Source organism: Dermacentor silvarum, chromosome 7 (genome assembly GCF_013339745.2).
Source record: "Dermacentor silvarum isolate Dsil-2018 chromosome 7, BIME_Dsil_1.4, whole genome shotgun sequence".
Taxonomy (NCBI): domain Eukaryota; kingdom Metazoa; phylum Arthropoda; class Arachnida; order Ixodida; family Ixodidae; genus Dermacentor; species Dermacentor silvarum.
The window spans coordinates 97,399,819-97,413,927 of NC_051160.1; positions in this window are offsets into that span (position 1 = coordinate 97,399,819).

The following is a 14,109-nucleotide window of genomic DNA, read 5'->3' on the forward strand; positions in this document are numbered from 1 at the left end:
AAGTAAAAAGTTAGGAGGGAGCTACGCGCAACGCGATTGAAGCCAAGCGGTCGACCCAACACGTGATAGTCATGCCTAACCCGTGGTAAATTCTAGCGCTCCCGCTCTGCATTCAGCGCGGCGACAGAGACCCGGAACAAGTGCGCATTGAATTAAAAGACACCGAGTACCAAACGTCTCGGCAAATCTTTATTCTTGTTGTGTGATCTCGACGCAAGAGGTCACGTGTTGGGCGGACACTGTGCAAAGGGCTGGCTTCATGGAGCGTTCGCTTGCCAAGGCTTGCGGCGTGACGTAATGCTCCCTCCGAACTTTTTCCATCCTCCATGCTAAACACCGTTGGTAACCACCATACCCTTGGTGAATCACCTTGATCACGAGGGGGGAGGGTGCCGGGAAAAAACTTCGAATATAGTTGGATATCCCATTCTTAAGCCGCTAGAAAGCACTTGATTTAGGGATGTTTTAAGACAAATCCTAATGAACCCACTGTGAGAAAACGCTGGATAAATGTACCGCGTCAGGCTTTGCCGCCAGATGAAGCCTCAGGCGAAGGTCTTCCTAAAAGGGGAAGGAATTCTGGGGCAATATTAGTTATTCAGACTGTAACTGTCACCAAAAACGTGATACTTGCACTTCTCTTCGTAATTACTGCCGTATTTCCTGCAGCACTCACCAGCCCTAGCTTGGGTTGTCACAGAGCTTGGTTCGGAAACACAATTGTCCGAAGGTTTCTTTTTGTTTCTTCGGAAATTGTAAAATTAGCCCCCATGCGGTGGCTGCTTGATAGAGCTTCACTAGCAGCTCCAATTATTCACAAACAAACAGCCTTCCTCTAAATGCAAAACATGAACCTAATCAAAGCACAACCTTTCCACCGAAGTATATTGAATCCCTCTGGACGCTCGCGATTCAAAGGGAATGAAGTCAAATAAATGATCAGCAATGAACAGCGTTAATGTATATTTATAAGTAAATATTAAATATTCAAGTAATCACTTTCCACAAAGGAAGCATTGAAGAAATGTGATCCATAGTAATAGGGTATTTATGTATATAGAAGTGAAAAGCTGGGCTAGAAACCCAATGTCGGTTATCTCAGGAAATGATTTTTGCTTGTTGGCAAAAATGTCATCTTCTTTCGAAACTCAATTAAATAGCATATGATGATATATTTTAACTGCGCTAACCCACACAGACAAAGACAAGGCAGTCTAGACGTGCAGAGACTCGCAACTGAATGTTTAATGTAGCGTACCAGGTAGCATACCAAAGCACTAGAATGAGGCACCAGATACGGATCTCCTATCTCTAAATTGGCGAGGTGCTCTTGAAGGAACCCTGCCACAATGTACTGCCATGTACCCTTTTCCAACACGATGGAACGTAAAGGCAAGCCAAGCTTATGGGTTTTCACAGAAACAAACAGCTGGAGAGACAACCCGGTACTGTTCTTAACACATGAACGTACCTTAATGAGGATCAGGTCCTCCAAAAGGGCTATAGGGCTGTCCTTAATCCTTTTGCACTTCACAGAGGCGGGAATGAAGTTTTTTGCCAGTGCTGTACGGGCCTTGTCTAAATACGCTTCCTCTGGAACCAGCACAAACATCCACTCCTTATCTTACTGAAGAAGGCACAAATTAGAAGAAGGAAAACCCAGGAAGGTGGCAAGTTTTTAGCCTTGATGTTGAGGATTTGTTTTATGCAATTCTATGTGGCGTTTCCCTTGAGGCTTTTTTTGGAATTACTGGGCATGTATTTGTCGTCCACATATGTATGATGGCAAGGGCAGAAATACATTCAGAAGTCAGAGGTGTGCATAGGCTCTAGGGTGGCCCCTACCCTCAGCAATATCTTCCTTGCTGAAATGAATAGAGCTGTTAATACAACAATCTGTAATATATCTTCTTCCCGTGTCTTTCGTTATGTCGATGATTACCTGATTTTTGGAGGCGGAAGTAGACTTGAAGAACTGTGTCTTCAAGTGAAGGAAGCTTTTCGTAGGTCGGGGCTGCGCCTCAATTTTACTATAGAACTTCCCCTCGAAAATGAATTGCAATTTCTAGACATAAGTCTGCGTTTGGAGTTATTCCATACATGTTGGTTTTATCGACCAAGGTCCCATAAGTCCCCCATCAATTTTTCCTCGAGGCATTCAAATATTGTAAAGAGTGGAATTGCCTTGTCGTGCATATATGCAGCACTACAGAAGTCATGCCCCCACGTAGAAACGGAAAGTGTCAGTTTCCAAATGACTAGGCTGACGGATGCTGCATACACAAAATCTGTAATTGGAGCAACCTGCGATAAACTAGTAAGGGAAGTTAAATGTAGTGGTGTGCACACACCTCGCACAAATAACACGAAAAAAAAAAGAGCTTATGCTGTGATTGCGTACCAGCACAAAGTTGCACACAATTTGAAGAATGTAGCGCCGAGGTGTGGGGTCAGCTTAGTATACTCATCCCTTCAGAAAATGTCGCGTTTATGTGCTAGAGTAACGAATGTGATTGACGGGGCTTCCAAGCACAGCCGCTTTGTCTAAAAGATTGAGCATACGCAAGGGTCAACCATTGTCCCCTGAGCCTGCGCAGTAGTGTGTGAATTTCCTTTTTCTTGTAGGTGTGTATACATCGGTCAGACGGTTAGGCGTATTAATGTTTGGCTGAAAGAACATAAAAAATAGCACTTCAGATGGTTATTCCCACGTGGCTAAGCATTGCAATGACAGTAAAAAACTGAACAAGAAAACTTGCATCCCACTTCTTAAACAAACTAGAATTTGGTACCGTCATATGGACCGTAGTACTAGGGAGCTGTTTGAGGAATTTAAGATAAAAACTACACGTGGGTGTGTAAGCGAACCTTCGGTGTCACTGATTGCGAGATCGGGTTTTTAGATGCTACTGTGTGACGTCAACTTTTCCATGGTTAGATCGCCAATCAGATGTATTCATTTTTCTCTGTATATATGTCATTTTCACCCATTAAACATTCAGTTCGAGTCTGCGCACGTCTTGTCTGTCTCGTCTTTGTCCGTGTGGCTTAGCGCAGTTAAAGTATACCATGCAAGTCAACCAACTAGCCCGACTTGGAGCTCTACTTCAGAATATGATGAACACGAAGTGAATTACTTGTGCTATCCTACCAGGCATGATTACTTTTATATTTCAGGCCATAATCAATATTTCCTCTTCTACATTCACCTGTCTTGCTTTGTAGCTACAATTAGGCAGTGCTTTGTTTACTTTACAACAGATCTATTGTTGCAACTAGAAGTACCCGATTATGTTATAACGGTATTTAGCCGGGATCATCGCATGTACCTAATTTATAGTGTGGAACCTGTGGAGCGTGGTAGGAGGGATGTGCGCCAAAAGTTCAAAGTGGGCAGTTAAATTTGTCACTTGCCTAATAATAACTGAATTCTCATTGTATTTCTTCTCTACACGTTATATGAAGTGTGCACTTTGCCCTCATTCTCTGAGAGACTGGATTATGCGCCATGACTAAGTTTGCATGCGCGTTAATTTGTATGCGGAATTAAAAGAGGGGGGGGGGGGACGCGGGAATGTTATGGGAGAAGCGCAATAAAGTATTAATTGTGTAGCATAAAGACAGCCTTTGCATGAAATTACTTGTACAAGCGCATGAGTATATTCGACGCGTGTTTAATGAACAGCGTGGTGTTTTCTGACAAAAATGGAACATCGCAGAGATTCGACAGTTAGAGGAAGTAAGGAGCATGCCATTGGTATTATAGAAGTAAATTTAAAATTCTGTCAAGTAGTTACGGAACTTTGGAAAAATAAGTAATTCGTTGGCTACAAAGCGTGATAGAGATGGTACAAAGTTAACAATTTGAAGAAATGGGGGTGGAGTGGGCGGAATATGTGGGTATTTGTTCCGAAGTTTAGAGGTTTGTGTTAAAGAAAGGCTTTGTAGATGATTATTAAATAGTTCTATTTCAAGGTTTTTGGGTGCTATACAAAAACTACAGCATGTTTATCCGGTGCGCACGCTGTATCGGATATGGTATCATGATTTAATAAACTGAAGAAGCCGGTTCCAGGTAATGTTCGCGCTAAGTACGAATAGTGCGCGTTAAATACCGCATTTTAAATAATAACTTGTACAAGCGTTCCAAATGTTATCGGTGTTTTTTTGCAGAACTGAGCGAATGTTTGTCTCTGGTTATGGGAGAAAGCATCTAGCAATCTTCAAGTTTGCTTGTGACGGACATCAGCGCAAAGTTTAAAGCGTCTGTAAAACACACAACTCTTCGAAACCATTATATGCTATGTATTACAGCGTCATGCTAAATGTAAACTCGGCACCGAGTTTTCATTTGTAGGAAAAAGGGGGAATCCATATGGTATCCTCATTTGAAGAGATCCAGAAGCATCATACCGTATTATTTTTGGTGATATTGGTTTATATACGAACATGCGGGTCTTCATACAGTATCCTTCATGACTCCATAGGATTACCGGCAGTAGGAATATAGATGACGCGTTTTTTTTTTAATTTGGATGGCTAGAGTATTGAAGTTTAAAAGATTAATATTAGGTCGCCAATAATACCTCAGTTTTCGTTTTTTTACGTGTACTACACAGCATGACAATAGGTTCCGCTGCGTCTTCGTTAAATACGACACCTCGTATTGATTTGGCAGAAATAGGAAGCCGGTTATGGATATTTTTTTGGCAATGATTAAAGTGTGTGTGGGACTGCGCACTTTGCTGGAAGGTATTTTCACTTGTGCTTTTGAGTCTTTTAAGCGTTATTTTTTTGTTTGCGAGCACAACAGAAATGTTCGTCTTGTGCTGAGAAGGGCGAATCTGGAACAAATGGTTTGGGGAAAAGGGGCATTTCGTGATTGTGGTGCTGGAAAGCTTACCCTATCGGGGTAGCCCAATAATCCCCATGTCGTGAGATCGCGTCGAACGGCCAGCATAGAAATGAAGCTATTGCCACCGTACGATTGTCTTCAACGTGGTCGTCGTCAGCGTGTTGTCGTCATACACAGGCGTAAGCTCGCGACCTGCACATACGCAACTGCTCAATTTACCGGAACACGTTCATCCACTCGGTATCGCATTGGAAAGCTCCGAACAAAGCTGGATAGCCGGATGCATCCAATGCGTCGCATAACAGCAATTCCCGTAGTGTGTGGGATCAGCAGAATTTATTGGCTTCTTTCTTTTGTCGTCCTCGGCATGCGTACCATCTTCACAATCACAGTGGGGGAAGGCTGATGGCTCTCTAACAATTTTGTTTACGGTAGCTCATCTTAAGTACCTGCAAAGGTCTGAAATGGCAAGTGATTTATTAATGCGATTAGCGCTCTTTGGAATACATGCATACAGCATGCATTTATGTATGTATGTATGCATGCATGTGTGTGTGTGTGTGTGTGTGTGTGTGTGTGTGTGTGTGTGTGTGTGTGTGTGTGTGTGTGTGTGTGTGTGTGTGTGTGTGTGTGGTGTGTGTGTGTGTGTGTGTGTGTGTGTGTGTGTGTGTGTGTGTGTGTGTGTGTGTGTGTGTGTGTGTGTGTGTGTGTGTGTGTGAGTGTGTGTGTGTGTGTGTGTGTGTGTGTGTGTGTGTGTGTGTGTGTGTGTGTGTGTGTGTGTGTTGGTTACCAGCCCACAGCGTAATACAAGGCAACGTCCAGGCTGACCATGCTGCCAAAGTTGGACACGACACTTCGACACCTTTTCTGGAGAAAAGACGCAACGACACTGGTATCTGCACACGCTCGTCAATTCCGGCGACCGCTCTGGACAGATGAGAGCCTATGGTCGTCCTTTTAAAACAGATAGGCGTTAAGAAGTTATCCGCGACGCCCTGCCTTAGACTGTTGAGAAAATATAAACACATTTTTAGATGTTATTACTCTCTGTATAGTGGGAGTACGGGCCCAAATACCAAATTCAAGATCGTTTAAAAGCTTCCTGAAAAGATACTTTGACGCAAACTGAAAGCATTGCCATGTGTCACTGAATATGTGCCACTTTTTAACGCGACAGCGTTAAGGGCCCCGTGTCGCAGAAAATCCGGCGTCGACGTTAAGCATCAGCGTCTGGCGAAAATAATTATGCCGAACCACATCATCGTGAACCACCCCGACCACACAGTCCCTCCGTGTGGAGCAAGGCGTTAATGACCAAAAATTGAAATTCCCAAAGTAAAATCCGTCAGGAAAATCGTAAAGTAGGACTTCACCACAACCTACAGACGTGATAGCGTCGGATGGTAATTTCAATATACGAGAAAAAAAGCCTTATAAGCGGCCAGGGATCTTTGAATGCTATCGCGTTCCACTCTTAAAGGCGAAGTTTAAGCGTCCTCCAATTCTGATGGTGTTTCGCTGTAGTTTGGTTCTCGGCAACATTGAGGTGAGTGCTGAAAACCGAGCATTTCTACATCTTGAACGGGCCTTATGTCACAGATAATACGGTGTCGGTGTCGGCGTCAACGGCGTCCAATAACGCTATCACGTTCCACTCTTAAAGGCGAAGCTTAAGCGTACTGCACGTTTTTAATAAGGAGCATATGAAACATATCACCACTAGTTACACATATAGCATAAGAGGGATTGCTAATCGCATTAAAGTCACCAATCATACTACATTGATGGATACACCAAAATTTATTTATCCCAAGAAAAACAATGCTGCGTTCAAACAACTATGCTATTGTTTTATACTCCGTTAATAATTAACGCATCCTGAAGATACAAATGAGTATGATTTCCGATCACGTTTTTGCTCAACCTAGTTTTTTTAGCTCAGCTTTACTTAACTAAGAATTTACTAGGTAACGATTTACTGATTATTGTGTGCTGCTAAAAAAATGCCCTGGCGGAGCCAAATTTTCATGTTTCAAGCAGCAGTTGCATGCAAACTGATCAGATCAGTGTCTATCAGGATAACAGAAGAGATTAACTGCACAATATTGTTTCCGTGGCAATTGTTTTTACAGTTTCTAAATACAACGGAACCTATATGGACCTTTAATACGACCGAAACCAGTCCCCCTCGCTGCAAAGTTGACGTAATTGGCCAAATGGACTGGAGAAACGTGCATTTCCGAAGGCTGTACATACAAAACCGAATAACGTAAGCACTTCATCTCTATCGTTACAAATGTCATGAATAAATTCGAAGTATGCATAGGTGAGCGAAAATATAGGCAAGGACAAACTTGATACTGGATAGTACACGCCTCTACTGCCTACTGTTTTATTAGAAAGACAACTATTTAACCTCCGGATAGTGTGAACGAGAGTGAGAGAGAAACAAGAAGGGAAAGGTAGGAAGGTTAAGCAAGGACGTGTCCGGGTGGCTACCTGGCGCTAGGGGAGAGGGAAAAGGGAAGAATATATGAGAAAGAGTGAGAATAAAGATAATAAAAAGTCAGTCATTCACAGTCAGCATGTCCAATGTCACAAGCGCACATGCAGTCCAGCCGCCTTCAAGAAGTGCAGAAGGGCTTTTGTGACTGTTGCAGCTCGAAGTGGTGTTTGGGCCAAGGAACCCACCCAGCCCATTGAGGAGCATAACCGGTTGTAGGAAGTATAGAAACTGATTTAATTTAGATTATTTACACTGGCTCCGGGTACGGAAGCCCACTCCATCAGGAGCACATTCAACGTCTGAGTTCTTCTCAGGTCACGTCCACACCTTACTACATGTCTGAGCACATCTCAGAACACGTCAGCCCCCGCTGCACCACCGGTCTCCGCTTTTAATCCCTCGGTCTTCCCTAGGAGACTCGACTGGGGAATCTGCTGACCTCGGTGCGGCCAATCAGAGGGGTTGTCGTGTTCACCCTGGTCCTCCTCTACTGTTCTATCCTCGCGCTCGCCTTTTGGTGCCACTGCGTGCTCTTAGTGGAAACCGAGATCGTTGTCGCTCCCACGGTACCAATTCCTGGAAGTTGGCCTCTCGCCTCAATCCGGTTTACTCGTCATGGCCGGTGTCGGGCGCTGTCGCCGTCGGGCTGCCTCGGGGCAACACCAAAGGATGCCCACTCCCGATTTGGGAAGCTTGTCTGCCCGCCACCGCCGTTGTCGAGCACTGTCGCCGTCTGGGCGACGCTGACGGAACGGGCTGCCTTGTGGGGAACGTACAAGTTATACGCTGGCCCAGGTAGATACGTAACATGGCCATTCACGTTCAAGAATGCTTAGGCAATGGTCCCAGGATCTTTTCCTCCAGGAGCAGTCTACTATCTGTTAGGCTGAGTTGAGCTTGTAGAGTACGTCGTGGAGCGTCAAAGAATGGGCAATGACACAGAAGGTGCTCTAGAGTCTCATCGCACCCGCACAAATTGCACGCCGCAATGTTGGCAATTCTTATTAGGAATGAATATGCATTTTTAAATGCTACGCCCAACCACACGCGACACAGTAGTAAAGTTCTTTCGCGATGGCAGAGTCAGGGTGGTAGGAAGTTAGGGTCGAGAGAATGCAAGCGTGAGTTGCTGAAACCCGGTGAATTCCATCATAGAAGTGTGATGTGGCGAGCAAGTGATTGAAGTTGCCGCGCAGCATCCATTCTCGCGAGTGGTATGGACAGCCGCTGATGTTTTTGATGAGCTCAGCAAGCAGCTATGTATGCGCTGTCGTTGCCTATAATTGCGCAGCGGCTCGGCAACCACTTAAATACAATGTCGCATCCTTTGTCGAGCGCGAGGTGATGCGCTAGCCTTATTTCGCACATCAGCTGCTCATGTAACCTATGCCGTAAGGAAAACTGCAGAGTTTGAAGGGCTGCTTTTCAATCGCAGAAAATGGCCCACCGAATTGGTGGCTGCTGGAGCACGTCAATGATTGCACCTTGAAGAATTCTGCTTTGATCGACGTGGTGTTGTGAGAGTATTTAAATTGTAAATTGACGGCGTCCGATCAAACAACCACTGCTCTGGTAGAGCTGTTGGAATTGGTGGTGCAACAGAATTTCTATAAATATGTGCCTTAGACACTGCACTAACAGATAAATAGATTCGAACTACTGTAGCATTCCGTAGAAAACGTTTGGAACAATTTCCTATTAGGTCTAAGGAGGACTGAAGTATTATTAACGAATTAAGGTTTTCTTTTTCGAAGAGTCAGGCATTCAGAATTTATCTGCGCCACACTACCTTGGACTGTGCAGAAAATATAAATAAATTTTTATAAATGATTACTCTCTTGATAGTGGGCGTAGGATAGCAGATGCATTGTTATCCGACAAAGAGTCCATGTCCTCCTGCTCTATCATTTCTGCACCTTCCACCGTAACCCATGTAAGGTAGTCGTCGGTAAAGGGGGGTTAATACCCTACAACAAGAGCGCCAAACGCATGAAACCTGGTGCCTTCTTTAAAAAATTATTTCATTCTGCTTCCTAATATTTGTGCTCAGAGGCTGCCGAGCGTGGAAGCCACCGATGATCCAAAAGCTCACGTGATCTTTCGTCACTTTTTTTTCATATTTTGCGCAATTTTTCAAGCACCTCTGTTTTTTAAAGTCTTGTGTTATAACTTCTTTCACATACACTACCTTATACCTATAATCACAGAAGACTTAGGACTGGCATGCTAGAGCTGTAAAATGAGGTTTTGAAAGCTCTCAGCATGTACTGTGGGTCCCAGCCAAAGTCAGCCATTCACAGACAAAAAATGTGTGTAAGAACTTGTTACAAGATGCAATTAAAATACCTAGGGTGTTCGGTCGCCAGAGGTCGGATGACCGGACGCTGTAGTTTCTAAAATAATATCTTGCGCAACGTTTTTAAAATATTTTTTTTCGTTGAACAGTTTGGCTAACGTTAGCTGGGACACCCTAAGTATGTATAAATTTTTGAGCGTGAACTAGTTATAGAAGGAGCCTCTGTATCCTGTTCATCACTACTTCGATGAAAGTAGCACGCCAGCCCTGGGCACTGTACCAGTCAGTATAGAATTGTTCCTTTGCTTTTACTATGTCATCCAAGTTGCTCATGATATTACCCTGCTTATCATTCAGTGCATACATTTTGTTTTGTCCTATGTCAAGTTTTCGTCTTACTGATTTAATGCTGCGTCCATATTTTACTGCTTCTTCAATCTTTTCCACGTTATAATTTCGGATGTTTCGGATCGAGTTTCACACTTTCATGTTTTATCGTTTCTTTAATAGTGTTACTTGGGAGAGCTTACTTACTGGTTGCCTTGGTGGCTTACCTCCCACTTGAATTGCTGCTTCTGAGATCAGCCTAGTTACGGTTTCATTCATTACCTCTATGTTGTCTTCCTCTTCCTGTTCTAAAGCTGCATACTGGTTTGCGAGCACCAGCCTGAATTGGTCTGCTTTTACCCTTACTGCGTGTAGGTTGGCCTATTTCTTCCTGACTAATTTTATTATTTCTCTCTTCAGATTGAGAGAAATCCTAGACCTCACTAACCTATGGTCACTGCACTGTATCCTACCCAACACTTCTGCATCCTGCACTATGCTGGGATCGGCAGAGAGTATGAAATATATTTAATTCCTTCTCTCTCCGTTAGGGCTTTTCGATGTCCACTTCCTGTTGCTGCGCTTCCTGAAGAAACTATTCATTATTCGTAGCCTTTATCCTTTCCGCGAATTCCACCAACATCTCTCCTCTAATGTTCCTAGAGACGATGTCGTAGTTGCCAACTGCTTGCTCACCAGCCTGCCTTTTCCCCACTTTTGCATTGAAGTCGCCCATTACTACAGTATACTGAGTTTGCACCTTCCTCATTGCTAATTCAACATCTTCATAAAACAGTTCTATTTCTTCATCATTGTGACAGGAGGTTGGGGCGTAGGCTTGTACTACCTTCATTTTGTACCTCCTATTCAGCTTTATTACGAAGACGGCTACCCTCTCGGTAATGCTGTAGAATTCATCAATGTTGCCCGCTACATCCTTATAGACTCTAAATCCTACCCCGAATTCTCTCTTATCTTGAAGACCTCTGTAGCAGAGGATGTGGCTTTAGTCAGTACTGTATAAGCCTTACCAGCTCTTCTAACCTCATTAAGGCAATAAATACCAGGCAATACCTGATAATTCTTCAAATAGCCCTGCTAAAGTAGCCTCACTCGATATAGTGCGAGTGTTGAACGTTGCCAGGTTCAGTTTCCAGTGGCCGGAACTGTCCGGACCCAGAGATTCTTAGCACCCTCTGCGGCGTCGCAGGTCTGACCACCGCCTTGGTCAGGTGCTCTGCAGCCGCTGGAGACTGAGGGCAATGGGTAAATTGTAGGAGTAATGAGGGAGGTAGTGGCTGAATACTTACTGCACCAGGGAGGCCAATTCCTGTTCTGGTGATGGAGTGACCTTGTTGAAAATTAGTGGGCCTTCCTAATGTGGTTGCGACTGGGCTAGCGTAGCCCCACTAGCTCTCGGCGATATTTTTTCCCGGTTCAGGCGCTACTCCATGCCTCCATAGGCATACTACTCAAAGAAAACTCAAGATTAGTCTTCGAGTACCCTCGTATTTATCACCATGCTCTTTCTGTGATTGAGCATAAAGAGTCCCAGTTTAGTTCCAAAGGTGGATCATTGATAGCGAGTGACAAGTATTAAACACCTATACGAAGTTACAATACCGCAATTTAAATGTCGCGTAAATTGCAGTGACCAACATATCACTCATTAAATTGCCAAACATGGAGTGACGCACCCACAGGCAAATATTAGCAGATATCACTCGATGACCGCCAGAACTCACGATCACAACGCTCGCGTGATGAAGCGCGGCGACCCCGCGGAGCGAAGACCAGCTATTGCAGCGTCTCACTTCAACGTGTCTCCGAAACTTGAGATTACCTGACCGCCAACTCTGCGCGTGCTGGAAGACAGCGCTCATGAAGCGATTAGCCATCCTGGCTCACCGGCGTTTGAATGTTATCTCCGCGACAGGGCGCGCTAGCAACGTATGTTCTCAACAGTAGGGACAGCCTTGCTTAGACACCACCGGGCCAGAAGAAGACACCAGCGCTCATCTGTTCACTTAGTGTGCGCTCGATCTTGTATCCACGCTCTCCCTCTCTGTGCACAGTTGGCGTGTGGCAGGATGGGACGCATAAGGCCACTACGCTTCTCAGCTGACTTTCCGGTCACTTCCCTTACATACACACAACATACGGAGCGACGGCCCCGATAGGATCTTATCGCACTTTTACTTCGTACAGAACCTATCGGCGACGCCGAAGGCAAAACTCGCCGGGAGTGTCCTTACACTGAGGCATCGTTTTTAGTGCCACAACTGAAAAGCAACAAACCTACAAAGAAGAACCGAAAGATCGATTAGCGCTTGATCTTTCCTTTGGGGGTGATCTAACCTTTCTTCGCTTGAACAAGCCCAAGGAGAATCACTTCTGTGTCCATATATTTTTATAGCAATAACAAAAATTATTATAAATCACGCACCTTCACGATAGGACAGTCATAATATAAGAAAGTAATTATATTTTAGTGATGCAAGCTATTGATGATACTATGCTTGTAAATCTTACCAACAACCTCCATGTCAAACAAAGCAAAATAAGATATAAAAGTGCTGGTGCAACGAAAAACATTTAAAAATATCGATTCTATCATCGAAAGTTGCCGTTACAAATACATAAATGTGGAATCAATGGACAGATTTAGGACAGACACTCACTCACCTGCTCACACAGTGGCATGATTTTGAAAATCTATACCATCGTTTGCTTCAATACAATTTTTCAGTGCTCTGAAATAGAGTTCAGGTTGGTCAAAGAGAATTCAACCACATTCATAAAAGTGCATGTAACATTTCTTTCATTCGCTCCCGGAGCGAATTATTGTAATTGTAGTTTGGGCAAGACCATAAAATTTCTTTTATTTTTCCCTGAGCGGGCCATAGTGTTTAGTTTTCCTCTGACGCTTCTTCACTTGATTACAAATCTCGATAACTCCGCTGAATACAGCTAGATTAAATAAGCATACATATTCAATAACAGTCAACTTCTAATCCCGACTTGTGAGTGCCTGCCAAAGGCGCTCCCAAGTACAACGTGTTCGTGATACCATTTTACTCTTCGTTAGTGCGACAAGCGTTAAGATGGATGCAGTGTTTCGACAAGGGTACTTGTCCTCCGCCAGAGCCAACCCTTTAGGCTCGGTGGTGTTGCCTTGACCAAGACGCGCTCGTTTGACGAAATGGCAGCTCCACTCGGACGCTTGCAGTGTTGACCCACTACATATGTCCATTTTCGTATAAACCATCTGTGTTCTTTACTCGTTCTTGAACATGAACTACGTAAAATATTAGCACAGAATATATAAAATAAATATAAAGGCATCTGCGGTTGTTTTCTGTATATTCACAATTATTGCAGTGTTTATTGCGCATGGGAAGATCTCTGTGGTTTTGTGCACATTCCGGCAGTTCCCCTTTATGGAAGGTGGTAGAGAGCGCATGTACTAGCCCTTTTATCTTTGTTATTGTGAAATTTCTGCTCGCCTTTAATTACTTTCCATGTATAACAACTTGCCCATCAATGTTCACTGCCACAAATCACGTGTGCTGTTCACTTTTAAAGGGTAAGAAATTCGCTTGTTGGAATTATTCATATGACTGAACCGAACGTAATGGACGTCGTGCAACAAGGTATGAAGTCTCATTTGCTTATTTCTACAAAAAAAGAGAAAAAGTGATACTAGACATATACAGGGTGTTTCAGCGAACACTTTCAAAAATTCTTAAAGGTTGCCAGTGGGATATGGCACAATTCTAGTTCATGAGCTGGTCTAATTGAAGAGGCGGACATTACTTGCACAAGAAATTGAACTGCATAATCAAATAATTAACAGAAATTTAATAATTAGCTTTTTAACTAATTGCCTGATGGCCCATATTGCAATTTACAAATTGTAGCCGTGGAGTTTGCAAGGTGGATCCACTTGGAACGAATTCTCGGGACGACACCAGTTTCGAGATAATAAATCCCGAACTTTGCAAAGAAATGCATTGGCGTTCCAGTTAATATTGTGCTTCAATGCATAAAGCGACGTTTTGTTAAGAACCTAACTGGATATAACCTAACGATAATAATATAATTGATAATAAATTAATCAATTTA